Below are 19,304 nucleotides of genomic sequence, written 5' to 3' on the forward strand. Positions count from 1 at the left end.
TTCTTAAAAAAAAAAGTAAAGAGGTTACAGTGAGGCACTTACAACGGAAGTAAATGGGGCCACTTTTTGGAGGGTTTCAAGGCAGAAATGTTAAGCTTATAATTTTATGAAAGCACTTAGCCTATATTAATTCTTCTGTTAAAACTCATGTATTACTTGAGCTGTAAACTTTTTTAAATCGTCATTTTTACAGTCGTTTTAGGTTGAGTTTACATTACATTGTCATGGCAATGAAGATTTAAACTTTACACAGATAAAGTTAGTAAGTAATTTTGTTCACAATAAAATCATGTTAACGCATATATCAATAATTTCTTGTGACTATACTTTTGAAAAAGTGAGTATTTTAACATTAAAAAACTTTAAGAAAAGGAGGGACGAGTCAAAATTCATTTGTGTGTAATCAACATTATGCTAAATATATTGTCAATGCTGTGTCCTCCAAAATATAGAACTATATCTACATGTGTACACTCACCTTGATCGCTCCATTACCAGACACAGTTTTTGAAATATTTATATTTCAGTCCACATAAATTGCTCCCATCAAACATGTTTCTCCCATGTTTCTTTTTACATTTGAAAGCAAATTATTAATTGATCTGATCTAAAAGAGTTGTGGTAAATGCCTTGTTTTGGTAAATGCCTTTTTTTTTGTTGTTGTTGCTGCATAATATCACAATCAGTCCAAGTACACTATAAGTTTGTTTTAGTTTTCAGCAGGTTACCTATGTTTTGAGTTGTCCGTGTCTCCACAATGATTATGCAAGAGTTCATAATGTGATCTATCCAGTTTTTCTACTTTTCTTCAAACATCTGCCTCTAGTCTACACTTGTATTGAGTTATTTAAATTTTAGTATAGAACTGTGTTTGTTTATCTCTATTTCCAATTAATGTATATGTCAAACTTGGCTTAAAAAAATAACACATCAGTAGGTTATCATAAACACAACAGTAAATGATCTGGTCTGTAGGGGACACAATTGCCATTGTTATTTGCATTGGTGCGATTGTAATGTTGTCAATTCCTCTAAGTGCTTTTCAAATGTAAAACAACTGTTCAAATAACAGTATAAATGCAGCTCTTTTTTTAAGGTTATTTTTCTCCTTATCTTCACATGTCAATGTTGTGCCGATTGAATTTGATAACCAGGGCTGGACTGGTAATCTGGCATACCGGGCATTTTCCCGGTGGGGCGACGCACTTTGGGGCCAATCAGGGGATGACTGGCCATTGCGAGAACCGAGGGGTCCGATGGGTCGGCCGCGGAATGGGCCGACACATTATGCAGAAAGGACCGCGATATGCAGAAAAGGACAGCAAACTGAAAAACTAAATAATAATAATATTGGACTCACATGCTAATTTGAAAGAAGCATCTCCAAAAGAAGTTTATGTATGAGCACCTGAAAATGTTTTTGATTAGGCATTAGGCTACATTAAAGTACAGTAGATCATAATTGCAGCTGAAAATGTATATCCTTGCACTAAACAAAATTATTAGCTGGGGGAATTTACAATTAATTTTAAATGTCTGAATTTTGTATACATTTTTTTCCATTTCTAGGGAGTATTCACATTGTTTCATGAGTCTCAGTTAAGGGAAGAATGTTCAAATGTGGGAGGGATACTTTATTTTCCTCTACACAAAGGCTTTTCCTGTTTTTTACCAATTCAGATGAGTTGGTGAGGACAAAAAAATCACGAAATCAAGCATCTGCTTTTTGTAACAAACAAAACAATTAAGAAAAGTGGATGAAAAATGATGAAGACCTGGAAAAATAACTGGTGTCTGGAATGCTACAGGCTGCAGAAATGTTTCATTAATTCTGATAATTCATGCAATAAGACAGGGACGTGCAAAGACATTTTGAGGGGCAGGGGCTCAAGTGAAAAAAAGGGCACTTCTCATAATGACGTATTTTTTTACTTTTTTTTTAAACAAAAAAGTATATATATTAACACAACTCTGACTTCCTTTTTAAAAAATTAATTTAAAAAGTTAATTAATTTTATCTTCCTCAAACTCACGCAATTGTTTCATTTTCAAAAGATGTCTACAAAATAATCAGTTCACACAGAAACCATGGTCTCCTTAGTATTCACTAGGTGTATAGAGCAGCAAAGGAAACCATGCCACAATGTGCATGTTTTCTATGCTACTAGTTTCAAGTATATATTTAGAATAACCTAAATAACTGTATCAAGCAGAGGGGCGTGTTTTACTAATAATTTGAAATCAAGCAACAGAATATTGAATTGCCTGAATGTTTTAATCAAATACATAATATGTACATAATATATTATACAAAAATATAATATTATTATTGCTATGCATGTACACACACACACATACACAATAACTGATGGTGACATGGACTTAGTTTCACATTTGAGGGAGGACTGTATCATCATCATCAAATAAAACCTTCAAAATCCACATTTAGATGGAGTTTGTTTTAAACCTACTATCCTCCATCTGTTTGCATCTGTAGATTTCTTCTAAATTCACCAATTTAGATTTCTAAATTTCAGGGGGAAAGACTCTTGATGTATGTAAGTCATTAACTGGGGAAGTTCTGTGGTGATATGCTTTAATTATTTTGTTTATCCTATTTACCTGCATTGCCCTGTCAATTAGATGCAAATATGCGCATTTTAACTAGTTGACGCCTAATTTACATATCAGTTTATCGATTGTGATGATGTTATTAGACACACACACTGTATGGGAGCGCTTCAGAACTCCTGTCCCGATATTTATATACACTATTCAATAAATATATTAGCTTGACAGGGAAGCTGTGCGCATTCTGCGCAAACAGGAATATATATTATTTTTAAATTTTTTTTTAAAAAAGCACCCCAGAAAAAAGGGCACTTTCTCTCCAGGACTAAAAAGGGCAGGTGCTCAAGCCCCTTTTGATGCCTATGTGTGTACGTGCCTGCAATAAGAGTTCAAGTTTGAAAAAGTTACAGCTAAAATTCTGCTGACAAAAAGCTTTCTCTCTCTCTCTCTCTATGATATTCATATTCATGTTTTTAATACCTTTATTGTTGTAAAGTTAACCTGTAATAGATTACAAACAACTAAGAAGAAGCTTTTGCATGAACAATATCACATGCAAATCTGATATAATATCAGCCACATCATTAAAACCACCTGCCTAATATTGTGTAGGTCCCCCTCGTGCCACCAAAACAGCGCTGACCCACATCTCAAAATAGCATTCTAAGATGATATTCTTCTTAGCACAATTGTACAGAGCAGTTAGCTTAGATATCGTAGACTTTGTCAGTTCAAACCAGTCTGGCCATTCTCTGTTGACCTCTCTATTCAACAAGGTGCTTCTGTCAGCAGAACTGCCGCTCACTGGAGGATTTTGTTTTTGGCACCATTGTTGTGAACATTAAATGAAGCTCCTGACCCATATCTGCATGATTATATGCACTGTACTGCTGCCACACAATTGGCTGATTAGATAATCGCATGGATGATTGTTGGTGCCAGATGGGCTGTTTGTGTATTTCTGTATCTGCTGATCTCCTGGGATTTTCACACACAACAGTCTCTATAATTTACTCAGAATGGTGCCAAACACAAAAAAACATCCAGTGAGTGGCAGTTCTGTGGACAGAATTGCCTTGTTGATGAGAAGTCAACAGAGAATGGCCAGATTGATCAAACTGACAAAGTCTATGCTTTGCTGTTCTGAGAGGCAGGTTGGCGCTGTTTTGGCGGCACGAGGGGGACTTACACAATATTAGGCAGGTGGTTTTAATGTTGTGACTGATCGATGTGTGAACATATACCATTAACTGAACACTTTATTAGGAACACTATTAATACTGGGAATGGCCTCATTTGCTCTCAAAACAGTCTCAGTTCTTAATGTAATGGATTCCACAAGATGTTGGAAACATTCCTTTGAGATTCTGGTCCATGTTAACATGATTGCATAACATGAAAAATTTGTCAGCTGCATATTCCTGCTGAGAATCTCCCATTCTAACACCACTTCTATTGGATTCAGATCCAGTGACTAGGAAGGACACTTAAGAATGGTGAACTCATTGTCATGTTAATGAAACCAGTTTGAGACGACTTTTGCAATGTGATATGGTGGGGAGATGGGTAAATTGTAGCCGTGAAGGGATGCACATCGTCAGCAACAATCCTCAAATAAATTGATTAGTATTAACGGGACCAGTGTGCCAAGAAAACATTCCCCACACCCCATTATATCACCGCCACCAGCCTGGTCTGTTGACACAAGGCAGGTTGGGTCCATGGATTCATGCTGTCGATGCCAAATTCGGACCCCATCTGTGTGCCTCAGAAGAAATCGAGATTCATCAGACCAGGCCATGATTTTTCAGTTTACTGTCCAGATTTGGTGAGCCTGTGCCCACTGCAGTGGTTATTTTAGCAACAGTAGCATTTCTGTTAGCTCGAACCAGTCTGGCCATTCTCTGTCGTTCACTGGATGTTTTTTGTTTTTGGCACCATTCTGAGTAAACTCTAGAGACTGTTGTGTGTGAAATTCCCAGGAGATCAGCAGTTACAGAAATACTGAAATCAGCGTGTCTGGCACCATCAATCATGCCATGGTCGAAATTACTGATATAACATGTTTCCCTATTCTGATGGTTGATGTGAACATTAACCGAAGCTCCTGGCCTGTATTTGTGATTTTATGCATCGCACTGCTGCCACACGATTGGCTGATTAGATAATCGAATGAATAAGTAGGTGTACAGGTGTTCCTAAAAAAGTGTTCAGTAAGTGTATATAAAATAATAGTTCATATATTTAAGCATATTCAGATTCAATTTCCACTAGTATTTTGGGAAAATATATGTTATGAAAATGGAAGTAGCATTATGAAATATATGTTCCATATACATTATGTACAAGTATGTACGTGGTGAAAAACATATATTAATATATTTAATTCTGTATGTGTTTTACATGCCAATTGCCAGATTTCTGTATGGGATATACAGAATCTGACATGCTCTTAAAAGACATAATTCCTGTGTTTCTTTATAAAGGTCTACTAGGCATATTATCAGCAGCAAGATCAAGTTGTTTACTTTCAAATTCCACACAAACTGAAATTAAATTACATTTATAGTGTTGCTGAAACATGCTGCTTCATGAATGACCAGAAATTACGCACGAGGTGTGTCTTCCATTTATTTACTGATGGCAAGTGTAATGCATGGAACAATAAAACCGACATACTGACAGATGTAAGTGCATAAAAAGCTATAGTATTTAGGGGTCGTGTGTGGACTTTAGTGGGAGCAGCCCAGGTGGGTGTGGCTATAGATACAGTACTCGCAATGAACTTACCATGAGTTCCTCTTCCACCCACTCCACACTCGGGATCAGAGATGTGGTTGCTACAATAATGCATTCTCTATTAAAATACTCACTGATACTTCTAGGACTCATTTCGGTGATAATCAACATCGTGTTAATATGCCTAAATACAAATAGGCGTCCAAAATGCATGTCCCAGCCGCAAGAAATCCTGAAAGACAGACATTCAGACAAAAGTCTGATTTATGCGGACCTCACTGCAGAGGAGTACAAATCAGTTCGCGATTACATGTGGGCTCAAAAAGACCTCCAGATTTCCCAGTTGGCCACAGCGAGACCCTCAGAGAATTTCATCTTTTTAATTGACCTCTCGCTCCCGAAAAAGGCTGACGCGCTGCGATACTTGGATGCCAATGGAAAGAAGCCGCCACGCGACGCTACTGTTGTGGTGTTCCACGGCGCGCGCGGTTACCTGAAGGAGTACGTAGTGGGACCTTTGCCTGGTCCACTGCGGCATCGGGATGTTACTCAGGAGAAGTATAATACTCCATCTTTACACTTCACAGCCCGTACGGTAGCAATCGGAGAGTATGCGCAACTCTTCAAACTCTTAAATCAAGTTTTCCAAAAACTTGAAAAACCACTGAAGGAAAGTTTTGGTTATGTCCCAAGAAAGCGGGAATTGCTGCCTTATGAGAGTCTGCCAAGAGGCGTAAAGGCCGGTGATTGCAAAACATGGTTCTCTTACGAGAGGTTCTCTCGTATTGCGTAAGCTAGCTTACGCTACGGGAAAGATTCATCTTTTCTGAGATATTGAAGCCAAAAAATGATCCTTAATTTTTGTATCCATTCTCAACGCAGTGCGGCAGCTGCAGACCTTGAGCGGGCTAGCTAGCGAGCTCATAGGTTGCTCTGCGGCAACTGCTGCAGCCTATAGACGAGCTTGGGCGAACTCGCATCCAATGTGAGGCGTCCGCGCGCTCACTGCAACAAAGCCCGCCAAAATGGGCGTGACTAGAGTGCATATAAGTGTAGTTCGTAGGCTGGAACCCTGATTTTCATCTCTTCAGCGAAGCTCTTCGCATCTCTGAACTGGAAGCCGCGTCGCTGTTCGAGGGGCATCAAGCAAGCGTGGACAGCGCTCGAAGAAGCCGGCCGTCTTCGCCACCTTCAGCCGTCCTGCGAGCTACGCCATCCGGCGACGTATCCTTTTTAAAGCAAGCTAGTTCTTATGAACTTCACAAAAGAGTACGAGCGTCTTTTTAAAGATGCCTCGCTCCACTTGCACCGCGCCCCTCTCAGCACCGGAGACCGCCACGTCATCTGCGCTCTCTGCCTGGGACTGGGGCATGCAGAGCTCCCCTCGCTGAAGGCGGATGCGATCTCTGCGAGGAGCTTCCGATGTCGACCCTGCAGGCTCGACTTCGAGCGCTCAGGACCGAGCCGCCGCGCCGCCTTCCATTCAGCCGCGCAGTAAAAAGCGGCGCTCTCAAAGGCTGCCGGAACCAGTGGTAGAAGCGATTGCATCGCCTTCACCCTCCCCGCCCACCCGGGACGCGCAGTTGCCGCCGAGCGGCTGCTCTGCTGCCATCTCGGACGAAGAAGCGGAGGATAAGGGCTGTTCCATCATGGCTTCGGACAGCGAGGAGTGGTCAGGCTCACACGCCTCCTCCTCGGCCCAGGAATCCAGCAGGACCCGCGCCGGAGTCGAAGGGGAACTAACGCGCCTCCTCACACAGGCCGTCGACCGCCTCGGGCTTGAGTGGTCACCGCCTCCTGAGCAGGCTTCCATCAGACTCCACGCCGCACCTTTGCCCGCCCTCCGCAAGATGGCGGTCTAAGCTGGTGCTCCCGTCTAAGGCCTGCAGAACTACTTCCGCCTGTGTTGGCTGCGCCTATACCGCCGCCGGCCAAGCCGCATCTGCTCTGCATTCCATGGCCGTCTTACAGACAGAGGCTGTTTCAGATCTGACTAGCCGACTTGGGAGAAGCTGAACGCACTACGCGCCGCTCTCTCTGTCCGGTCTCTTCGGTTCCGTGGTGAGTGGCATTGTTGACCGTTTCTCGAAGCCCAAGCCATGAATCTCTTTCTGCCTCGTCGCGCTAGCTCCTCTGCAGGCCGCCCACGTGACCAGCCTCCTGCACGAGCCTCTTCACAGCGCCCAGCTCAACAAGCCAGACTTCTCAGCGTCGACAGGGCGGCCGCCCTCGATCGCACTCAGACAGCCGCCGCAGACCGCCGCCTCCTGCGGGCCTCGGCCTAAGATTGTACTGAAACCTGAGCAACCGAAGTCCTCCTAGCGTTGTTGAGAAAACGACGGCTCAGTCCCGCCACGGCCGGACCACCGTCAAAGCTTCGCCCCCTGTCAGTCCCCTTCTCTCAGGCTACTGCAGTGGTGGATTCAGCAGCCAACAAGCCGGTGATACTACCCGTTTGCCTGCACTCAAACGCCGTTTTCACGGGGACCCAAAGAAATCTTGTAAAGAGTAAACATGCCTTATGTGTAGAAAATGTGCCCACAATCCAGTGCTCACCCCTACACACAAGCATTACACGTTCCGTGTCCCCATCAGAGCACACTCAAAAGCGGTTACGAACCACTCGAGTGTTAGAGTCAATAAATGCGCTCACGAATACGTGCGCGCGCCCATTCTCTGCCCGCTCTGTCACACGGCCAGCAAACACTTCTCTGTATGTAAGTCCCGTGCCCGTGGCTATGCTTGCGCATCACTTAACAGACGTGACTCTTTCCCCATTCACCTCAATCGGGAAGTCACTCACAGAACAGCCTGTCCATGCAGTCTGCGAGCAGTCCAGCATAAGCACAGTAAGCGCGCTCACACATTCTGTTCAGCGCTGTGTGCAGCAATCAGAGCGATTTGGCCATTCACCCTCTAACATTACGCTTCAAAGCGTGGGAAGATATTCCAGGGATATCCGAATGGGTGTTAAGCACAATAAAACAGGGCTATTTGCTACAGTTCGATCGCCGTCCTCCTTGCTTCAGAGCGTGCTCGAAACTACTTTGAACACGGAAGCAGCGTGCATGCTTCGTTCAGAAATAGCAAACCTTCTGTGCAAAAGGGCCATAGAGAGAGTGCCGCCTCCCTGAGCGAGTCGGGGTTTTACAGCCGTTATTTTCTTGTCCCCAAGAAAGACGGCGGCCTCAGACCAATATTAGATCTCAGGGTTTTGAACAAAGCGCTTGCAAAAAGACCGTTCAAAATGCTTACAACCAGCAAACTCCTCGGCTATGTAGCCAGGGGACTGGTTTATTTCTCTCGATCTGAAAAATGCATACTTTCAGATTCAGATAAATCCCGTCACAGGCCATTCTTGAGATTCGCCTTCGACGGCCAGGTTTATCAATACACCGTCCTTCCGTTCGGCCTGTCCTTAGCACCCGTACTTTCACAAAGTGCATGGACGCGGCGCTCGCACCCCTGCGGAGTCAGGGTTTCGCGAATTCTGAACTATTTGGACGATTGGCTGATTTTGGCACAATCACATACGGAGCTTCTGTCTCACAGGACAGTTCTCCTCAGTCATCTGAACAGTTTGGGCCTTGCAGTCAATTGGACCAAGAGCTCACTACAGCCCAGTCAGGCAATTTCCTTCCTTGGAATAGAACTAGACTCAGTGGCAATGAAGGCTCGCTTATCTACACAGCCGCGCGCCGTGTGCAGCGACTAGCCAGCGTCATTTCAGATGAACAGCCTCACACCTCTGAAGAAATTTCAGAGAGTGCTAGGCTACATGGCCTCAGCCGCAGCAGTACTTCAGCTGGGTTTACTGCACATCGCCCGCTTCAGCATTGGCTAAACACCACGGCGTCTCGCCGGGCTTGGGCCACAGGCCGCCAGCCCATCAAGGTGACTCAGACCTGTATTTCAGCACTGCAGCCCTGGACAGTGGCCGAATGGTATCAGCGGGGAGTGACAATGGGAGCTGTATCTCGCCGAAAAGTCATCTCGACAGACGCGTCCAACACGGGTTGGGGCGCGGTCTCGCGAGGGCTCTCCGGTTTTCGGCCTATGGTCAGTTCAGGAAAAGCTCCTTCACATAAATTGTCTGGAAATGATAGCGGTCGAGTGCACGCTGCGTGCGCTTTCTCCCGGTCATTCAGGGTCACCACGTCCTGGTCCGTTCGGACAACAGATCTGTGGTATCCTACCTAAACCGTCAGGGCGGTGTCAGATCCAGGAACCTCTTCCATCTGACCGAAATGCATACTGAGTTGGTCCCAGTGCCACCTGCGCTCGCTGAGGGCGACGCGACGTGCCAGGCCACCTGAACGACGGCCCGGACAGACTGTCCAGAGACAATATTCCCCCAGAGGAATGGTCCCTGCACGCTCAAACAGTCCAGACGTTATGGCACCTATTCGGCAGAGCGGAGATAGACCTCTTTGCGTCCAAAGAGAACTCTCACTGCCCAATATTTTTCTCGAAGCGAGGACGCGCTGGCCCAGGACTGGCCCAGACGCCCGCTTACGCCTTCCCTCCCGTCTCGCTATTGCCACAGGTAATGCAGAGGATCAGGGAAGCGCGTCACTCGGTGCTCCTCATAGCCCCGCGTTGGGAGAATCAGACATGGTTCCCGGAGCTTACGCAGCTGTCACTGACAGCGCCGTGGCCCATCCCAGTGAGAGCAGATTTCCTCTCTCAAGCTCGCGGCACAATCTGGCATCCCCACCCAGAGCGCTGGGCGCTGCATGCGTGGGTGATCAACGACTACCCATCGCTCTGCCAGAAGGAGTAATAAACACCATCATACACGCTAGAGCCCCTTCCACGAGAAGACTCTATGCGTCAAAATGGTCTGTGTTCTCAAAATGGTGCACCGACCGAGACCTGGACCCGCGGACATGTGGGGTGTCGTCGCTGCTCAGTATTTCTACAAGAGCTGCTGGATAAGGGCAGATCCCCATCCACGCTCAAAGTGTATGTGGCGGCCGTTGCGGCGTTCGCTGAACCCCTGCACGGCCAGTCATGGGGTAAAAGCGAGCTGGTCATCCGCTTCCTCTGGGGAGCTAGAAGGATGAACCCCCGCGCCCCCATCGGTTCCTATCTGGGATCTTTCTATAGTTCTCGAAACTATGAAAGCCCCCCTTTCGAACCACTTCAATCCGTGGATTTGAAATACCTTTCACTCAAAACCGTTTTTCTGACTGCCCTGTCATCAGTCAAACGTGTGGGAGACCTTCACGCGCTGTCTGTCAGCGCTGCGTGTCTTGAGTTTGGACCAAGTGACTCCAAGGTCATTTTAAAGCCTAGACACGGCTATGTTCCCAAGGTGATCGGTACTCCTTTCAGAGCACAGGTCATTTCCCTATCGCCGCTGCCAGCACCGATAGCTGAACGCGACGCCAATCTCCTTTGCCCGGTCAGAGCACTGAGATTGTATACTGCGCGCTCCGCCGCTTTCAGACGCTCTGAGCAGCTTTTCGTTTGCTCGGAGGGCGCACCAAAGGTCTCGCCGCTCGAAACAGACACTATCTAGATGGATAGTGGACGCTATTGCTGCTGCATACGCCGTCAAAAGACCTGCCATGCCCGTTGGGCATTAGGGCTCACTCCACTAGAGGCATGGCATCCTCGTGGGCATGGTCCAGCGGGATTTCCATTCACGACATATGTGTGGCAGCGGGATGGACTTCCCCTCCACCTTTGTCAGATTTTACAATATGGAAGTGCCCGCTCTGCAGGCAAAACTACTAGCGGTTTAATACGCTACAGCTCCCCTGGTGAGCTGCACTGATGGGACACATTCCACACAGACCGTCACCGCCGCTCTGTCGTTCCCTTCCCACTATGTGCTTATGTATTACACAATCAATGACCCGCATTCTTGCCGGCCAAATATTATTTCCCCACTCATAAGGGCTCCCCGGGTCCCCCTTAATTCCCTGGGGCTCATACAGTGGATGCTTGGCGCGCACGGCGTTGACAATGGGTTCCCGTAGCGTAAGCTAGCTTACGCAATACGAGAGAACCTCTCGTAAGAGAACATATTCATACGTTAGGTACGTATACGTTACCTAACGTAACCTCGGTTCTCTCTAGATGAGGGAACGAGTATTGCGTAGCCGGCCGTGCTCGCGCCACGAGCGACTTTTCGCTTCAGTCAATGAAAACCAGGGTTCCAGCCTACGAACTACGCTTATATGCACTCTAGTCACGCCCATTTTGGCGGGCTTTGTTGCAGTGAGCGCCGGACGCCTCTCATTGGATCGCGAGTTCGCCCAAGCTCGTCTATAGGCTGCAGCAGTTGCCGCAGAGCAACCTATGAGCTCGCTAGCTAGCCCGCTCAAGGTCTGCAGCTGCCGCACTGCGTTGACAATGGATACAAAAATTAAGGATAATTTTTTGGCTTCAATATCTCAGAAAAGATGAATCTTTCCCGTAGCGTAAGCTAGCTTACGCAATACTCGTTCCCTCATCTAGAGAGAACCGAGGATACGTTAGGTAACCGATACGTTTTCTTTCTTTCGCGATTACAATGGCATCCATCCCGTGGGCTTCGAAATCTTGCTTTACCACGAGAGCAGAAACTCGTCAGAGTGGACAGTTGAGCGGCTGCTGTATAATGGTCAATATTTCAACAGCGTTGACGAGTTTAAAATGAGTTATGAAAAAGGTCCAGTAAAAAAGATTGCCTACAGAGAAATCCCAAATTACGCGTCACTCAAGGCCAACAACAAACCCTCTGGGATAATACCACACTAGTATTATCTTAAAGGTAAACGTTTCAGTGTTCAAAACAACCAGGTGGTTTATTTAGACTGGAGCTTTGCTTTTGGCTTGAGCTCCATGACTGGCATGAGGGTATTTGATATTCGCTTTAAAGGGGAGAGGATTGTGTACGAGCTCAGCGTGCAGGAGGCGATGTCTGTCTACGGCTCCATCACTCCTGGGATGATGCTCACGAAGTTCCTCGACTCAAGTATCGGAATCGGATGCTTTGCGCACGAGCTGGTGCGCGGAATCGATTGTCCGCACGTAGCCACCTATGTCGATACGTACCGTTATATTGACACAAACGTCACGCTGCGTTCCAAAAACTCCATCTGCGTTTTCGAGCACGACGCTGGCAGACCTCTGAGACGACACTTTTCAGATTTGTTCCATTATGGTTACGGCGGTATGGCAAACAGCGCTTTTGGTGTTCCGCACTATTACTGCTATTGGGAACTATGACTATGGGTTTTCATAAGCTGTAAGCCATAATCATCAAAATTGTATCAAATAAAGGCTTGAAATATCTTACTTTGCTTGTAATGAGTCTATATAATATATTAGTTTCACCTTTTAAGTTGAATTACTGAAATTAATGAACTTTTGCACAATATTCTAATTTTTCGAGTTTCACCTGTATATGGAACTTCATTTTCTATCAAAGCGGCTCCGTGGAGGCAAGAGTGCACGCCACTGGCTACATATCATCCTCCTTTATGATCGATGGAAGTCTAAAGTATGGTCACCAGGTTGCAGAAAACGTCCTTGGGAATATCCATACACATTTCATCAACTTTAAAGTCGATCTGGACATCTTGGGTAGGTGCCATATTATGAAGTATAGCCTAAATATCAGATATGCAAGATACATAATATCATATTAAATAAGTCACATTACTATTTTGTTTATAATACAGTTGTAAATGGCACAGGCCTGTTGGTTTTAATTAGATCGTATTAACTACTCACCAAACACTGCATGACAATAAAGAGCATTTAACTCATGCTATTGCCCAGAAGTGCATCTTCGACAAGGTCAATTTCTTTCAATTGACACGCCTTGTACTTTTCTCTATGTTGCCACAGACAGACAGACAGACAGACAGAGATAGATAGATAGACAGACAGACAGACAGACAGACAGACACCATGCAACCTAACTGAATCAAGTAAGCCCAACAAAATTGCCAAAATAACTAAAATAACACTTTAGTGACATGCTAGCCATGAAAGGAAATTTTAGCAAGCTAAACTTGCTGGGGGGAACACTACTGTTGCAACTTGGACACTATGCTATTGTTTAGCAGCACAGCAATTGCTCAAAGGATAAAGCAATATGTACAGTAGTAGAATACAAAAAAAATATGTATTCATCATCAACCTATAGGGTCAAGTTTACATTTACATTTATGCATTTGGAAGACGCTTTTATCCAAAGCGACTTACAGTGCATTTATTACAGGGACAATCCCCCCGGAGCAACCTGGAGTTAAGTGCCTTGCTCAAGGACACAATGGTGGTGGCTGTGGGGATCGAACCAGGGACCTTCTGATTAACAGTTATGTGCTGATTAACAGTTATGTGCTTTAGCCCACTACACCACCACCACTCCATAAACAAGGAAGTTGAACTCTTCACATTTTCAACATGACAACACAACAAAACATTAAATACTAACAAGTCTTCCACTTACACTCATTGCACAGCGACACCTTAAAATACAATTTTACCACATTTTAACATTTACATTTACTCTCCCTATCGAGTCCCATGCAAAGCTTGCTAGGATCTAGAAATCCTCTTCCCAGTTTCAATTAATCAAACAAAAAATATTTACGTTGTCCCAACGCACATGGATTATGTAACACTGACAAGAAAACTTTTTTTAATTTAATCAACTAAGTTAATTTAAATTTTCTTGGTTACACACATTTAAAAAAAAATAACATCAACATGGGATGATTGAGTAAAACTGATGATTTTTTTTTGTGTGTAGATAGACAGACAGACAGACAGACCATCTGACTTTCAAATGACACTTTTCTTATCTTGTGAAATTAAGTAAACACACATCTTAGATCCAGAGGTGCAAGTTATAGCAAAAATGTATAGGAAACAGAAACAGTATAATTGCACAACCCAAAATATAGGCTCATTTATTCATCAGCCTTTTTCAATTCACAGTATGTCTATATTATGTGTTGTGCAGTTATACTTTCATTTTCTTATCTTGACCTAGTTATCAATCCAGAAGTGACAATATTTAGGGAGGTTTACTTAGGAGTCTCCTAAGTAAATACTCCTTATCCTTACGTACTGGCCATGCCTACAGCAATACCGAAAAAGTTGGGACACTGTCCAGAAGTGTTGCCGACTTCTCTGGGCTCAGTCTCATTTTAGATGGAAAGTAGAAGAGTGGAACTTAGCATAGTAAATTCTTAACTTGCACCTGTGGGAGCAGCAGCGAGTGGTGTTGAATAACAAAGGATTACTAAAGTAATCCCAAGACCATGTTCATGATATCCATTACAGATTAATGATGTTAAGACAGTGATGTCTGAGGGATCAGAAATCACACACATTCAGAAGTGGTTTTCGTCTTGCCCTTTACGCACAGAGATTTGACCAGATCCCTTGAATCTTTTAACTATATTGTTCACTATAGAGGGTGAAATGCCCAAAATCCCTCCAATATGTCTTTGGGGAGCATTGTTCTCAAAGTGCTGGATTATTTGCTGAAGAATCTGTTGGCAAATGGACAAGTCTTGAATGATCTTTGCTCTTGAAGGACTAGGCTGTTGGAGGCTTCTTATGTACTATGACACGACTGCCTCACCTGTTAAACATCTCCTGTTTCACATTAGAATTTAGAATAGAACCTATTACAACCCCAATTCTAAAAAAAGTTGGGACAGTATAAAAATGCTAATAAAAGCAAAAAGGAGTGATTTGTAAATTATATTCACCCTTTGCTATATTGAAAACAATACAACTACACATTATATGATGTTTTACCTAGTGAAAACCTTTTTTTTTTAATTGCCTTATTTCAACTCATCAAATTGTTATTAATCATAAATTGCTCCTGTCTCAACATTTTTGGAGGGCGTTGTAATCGTCTGATTTGCAGTTACTGTACATTCAAAAAATAAATATGAAATTCACAAGGTAAATCATCATATAATGTGTAGTTGTGTTGTTTTAAACATAGCAAAGGGTGAATATAATTCACAAATCACTCTTTTTTGTTTTTATTAGCAACTTTATTAGCAAGTCCCAACTTTTTCGGAATTGGGGTTATGATAAGTTCTATTCTAAATTCCAATTATGTTATGGTAAATTAAAATATGTCCATCTGATAGTAGAGAATATCACAGGAAACAGCCTCCACAGATGAAGGTTGCAAAACAGTTATTTTATTATTATTATTTATTTATTTGTATTATTATTAATTTTATTTATTTTTTGCAGGTGTAAAGAATGTGTTTCAGACTAAAGACATGGTGTATAAGGAGGTGTCATTGCCATGGATGCCCTCACAGAAAGCAAAGATACCACAGCTGGTGGAGCAGCAAATCAGGACAGAGAAAGAGGCGGCAATGCAGCATAACACCAAAACACCCCGTTACCTTCATATAGCCAACAACCGTACCAACCGATGGGGCCACCAGCGCTCTTACAGGCTTCAGGTGTTGAGCTTTGCTGGTGATCACCTCCCTGAAAGTGAGCCTGAAGAGAAGTCCATGTCCTGGGCTCGGTAATGCCTCCTACACACTACACGACTTTCAAAGATGTCAGATCGTGGTACTATTCATATTACAACTGTCTGTCTTGTCATATAAGTCATAGCGTTTTCAAATTACCCGAGGAATCGGCAACAGGTGAACACATTACAAGACATTTCACTGTTGACGAATCCCCGACAGGTCTGCCCTGACTCCAAATTACTTTTCACAGCAGAGTACACGCGAGAAGTGATACGAGATATGAAAACAAATGCATGATCATATATTAATCGTTTCAGAATATGATGTGTATGTTTTTAATCACCTAAAGGCATCGTATATTTTATTGGTTACAATAATAAAAAGTACCTCCTACTGAAAAATCGACCTATTTGTTTACCTGACTGTCCAAGAGAATTGGCGATTTTTCTCCAACTCTTCTCTTTCTCCACCCGGTTGTGGTACAGTTCAGAGGAAACGTCAAATCTGGTGCTCCTACCAATGTTCCACTATTTGTTCCTCCATTGCTTCGGTCCAATGTGACTTTCTCGATACCGCAGCCTGTTGCAGGTATATCAGGACTCCTCCCACTGAAACTTCCCGTGCCCCGTTTCTCATTGGCTGTAGGTCAACGCTGCAGTTGTATTCAGTCAAAACATATTTCACATTGCGCAATTGGGAATCGCCGTCTGGTCCAGATATTTAACAATCTAAATATCTCGCTGACATCTGCGACGCGTCGGTGATTCTCTCAGATTGCGTCTTTGATAATACATACATTGCGATCGTCGTTCACGGGCGCGAGCTCTGATCTGCCTACGATTTCGGCCTTTTGTCGGCGATCACCACAAAAATGTCAGCGAGCGAAAAGCGGCCTTAAAATCATGTAGTGTAAACTCGGCATAAGGGCTCAGTCTCTTTCAGTCATACACACAATATGCAGACTGAGATGCATGCATGTTGTAGAAGTGTGTTGTATTATGTTCAAGTTATGTAAAGCTTATCGCTTTCTTCTTTCTAGGTATAAAGTAGCTATAACCAAGCATAAAGATACTGAGCAGACTAGCAGTAGCCTGTACAGTCAGAATTACATGCAGTCCCCATACATTGATTTCAGCAAATATATTGAAGATAATGAGGTGATCGACAACAAGGTATGTATAAGCCAGTCAATAACTGACAGCATCATCAGACTCCGTTTCTATTGGTGTTATTAATGGTATAGTTCACCCAAAAATGTAAAGTCTCTCATCATTTACTCACTCTCGTGCCATCCCAGATGTGTATGACTTTCTTCTGTTGAACACAAACGAAGATATTTAGAAGAATATCTCAGCTCTGTAGGTCCATACAATGCAAGTAAATGGTGATCAGATCTTTGTAGCTCCAAAAATCACGTATAGGAAACATTAAAGTAATCCATATGACTCCAGTGTTTAAATCCATGTCTTCAGGAGTGATATAATAGGTTTTGATGAGAAACAGATAAGTCCTTTTTTACTCTAAATATCCACTTTCACGTATACATCTGAAAGTCTCATGTGGTGCCTGTTTAGTTACAATTTCACACCTGAAAGTAAAAGTGAAAGTGGAGATTTGGCGTAAAAAGGAGTCGTATGGATTACTTTTATGTTTCCTTTATGTGATTTTTGGAGCTACAAAGGTCTGGTCACCATTCACTTGCATTGTATGGACCAACAGATCTGGGAAAAATTAACCATGGTTTTACTGTAGTAATAATTTAGTAACCATGTTTTTAGTGGAAGCCATATTAACCATGTTTAGTATTGTGGTTACTATGATTACACAATACCATGGTGATACTATTGTTACTGTAGTAAAACCTTGGTTAATTTTTGTAAGGGAAGGTTAGGGTAAGGTTTAGGGGTTGGTGTAGGGTGGCACTCTAAATAAACACAATAAACACACTGCATTGATTCCCCTATAATGTATGTTAGTATTTAATTAGGGTAAAAATAGCACACTAAGATGCTTTCTGTATTTTCATAAAATACAGTGGTCCTCAATATGAACACTTAAAGTAAGCCTTACTAAAAGTTTGCATTATATGACTAAATATCAAACCAATTAGCAAATTGCCATTTTGATCTAAACATAAAACAAAAGATGTTTGTTAGATTAAAAAAAAATACAATTATAAATAGATATATAAATTATAAAACAATAAATATATCATTCAAAATTAAGAAAGTAGTAATTGTATTCTTTCTGGTTGTCAAACGTAGTGGAACATGTCTATAGTTCACCTGTGGTTACTTTGCCAAGACATCTGCTTGAACTTCACACATCCACTAACAATCACCATGACTCTAGGTAAAAGTCGTTACAAAAATGGCTCAGAAGTATGAAGTTAGTTCAGTGAAAATACCTAAAACACTTTGTTTGCAGATGTCACTTGGTTATATATTATTTCTGTGCAGTAAATCTACATCAGACTACAGTGTTCATATACTTTTTGACACCATTGTATATCATCTTATATTTTCTGTTTAGCTTATTTTGTACTTAGCAGATGCTTTTATCCAAAGAAAATAACAATGTACTATCTTCCTAACATCTGCATCAGGACTTGGTTGCCTGGGTGACCACTGGTTTCCTTCACATTCCACATGCAGAGGACATCCCCAACACTGTTACTGTGGGTAATGGCGGTGGTGTCATCCTTAGGCCACATAACTACTTTGATGAAGATCCATCCATCCACTCACCTGATGGAGAGTATATCTCTCCAGGCTCTGAGAATGAGTGTGAGTACAACAAAATGGCGTGCCTGGAAAAGGATATTTGCAGTTCCTCCCTGGAGCCATTCACTTACCATGGCTTTGAAAGTGTTATGAAGTTTGAATAAAGGTCTTATATCAGATTGTGATGTATGTAATGTTACACTCATTCCAAATGCTGAAAACTATTAAAAAACTATTTTCTTCATCATCACTCTGTGCTAGTTACTAGTTAGACAATATTTCTTGCTTTTGTATCTTATTATGTAAATAATAAAAACATTCAACCATGAACAATAAAATATTAGGATATTTTGGGCAGTGAAATGTTTTGTTTATAATGTAATTATAGACTATAAAATAAATGTATTATTCATTTACATTTATGCATTTGGCAGACGCTTTTATCCAAAGCGACTTACAGTGCACATATTACAGGGACAATCCCCCCCGGAACAACCTGGATTTAAGTGCCTTACTCAAGGACACAATGGTGGTGACTGTAGGGATCGAACCAGCAACCTTCTGATTAACAGCCCTGTGCTTTTGCCACTACGCCACCATCCCTCCCATTATTATTCAATGACAGTTTGTGTATGAAGTTAAACTTCATGTTATTAGATGAATGTTATGAATTGGTTATGACGTTTTTATTTTTAAAAAAATTATTTATATTTTTATTGTAAACCACTGGGTAACTTATGCACGTCTTTTTTTGCTTATATCTCTGACACTTTGAAGGACAATTCTGATTAATTTATGACTCAAA

The 19,304-nt window shown here is 42.7% G+C and overlaps 1 pseudogene; it reads left to right on the forward strand.

Annotated features, from left to right (window-relative positions):
- Positions 1 to 5,410: 5,410 nt before the first annotated feature.
- On the forward strand, positions 5,411 to 18,663 carry LOC127647888 (primary amine oxidase, liver isozyme-like; annotated as a pseudogene).
- The last annotated feature ends 641 nt before the right edge of the window (positions 18,664 to 19,304 follow it).

This window comes from Xyrauchen texanus, chromosome 8, assembly GCF_025860055.1.
Source record: "Xyrauchen texanus isolate HMW12.3.18 chromosome 8, RBS_HiC_50CHRs, whole genome shotgun sequence".
NCBI lineage: Eukaryota > Metazoa > Chordata > Actinopteri > Cypriniformes > Catostomidae > Xyrauchen > Xyrauchen texanus.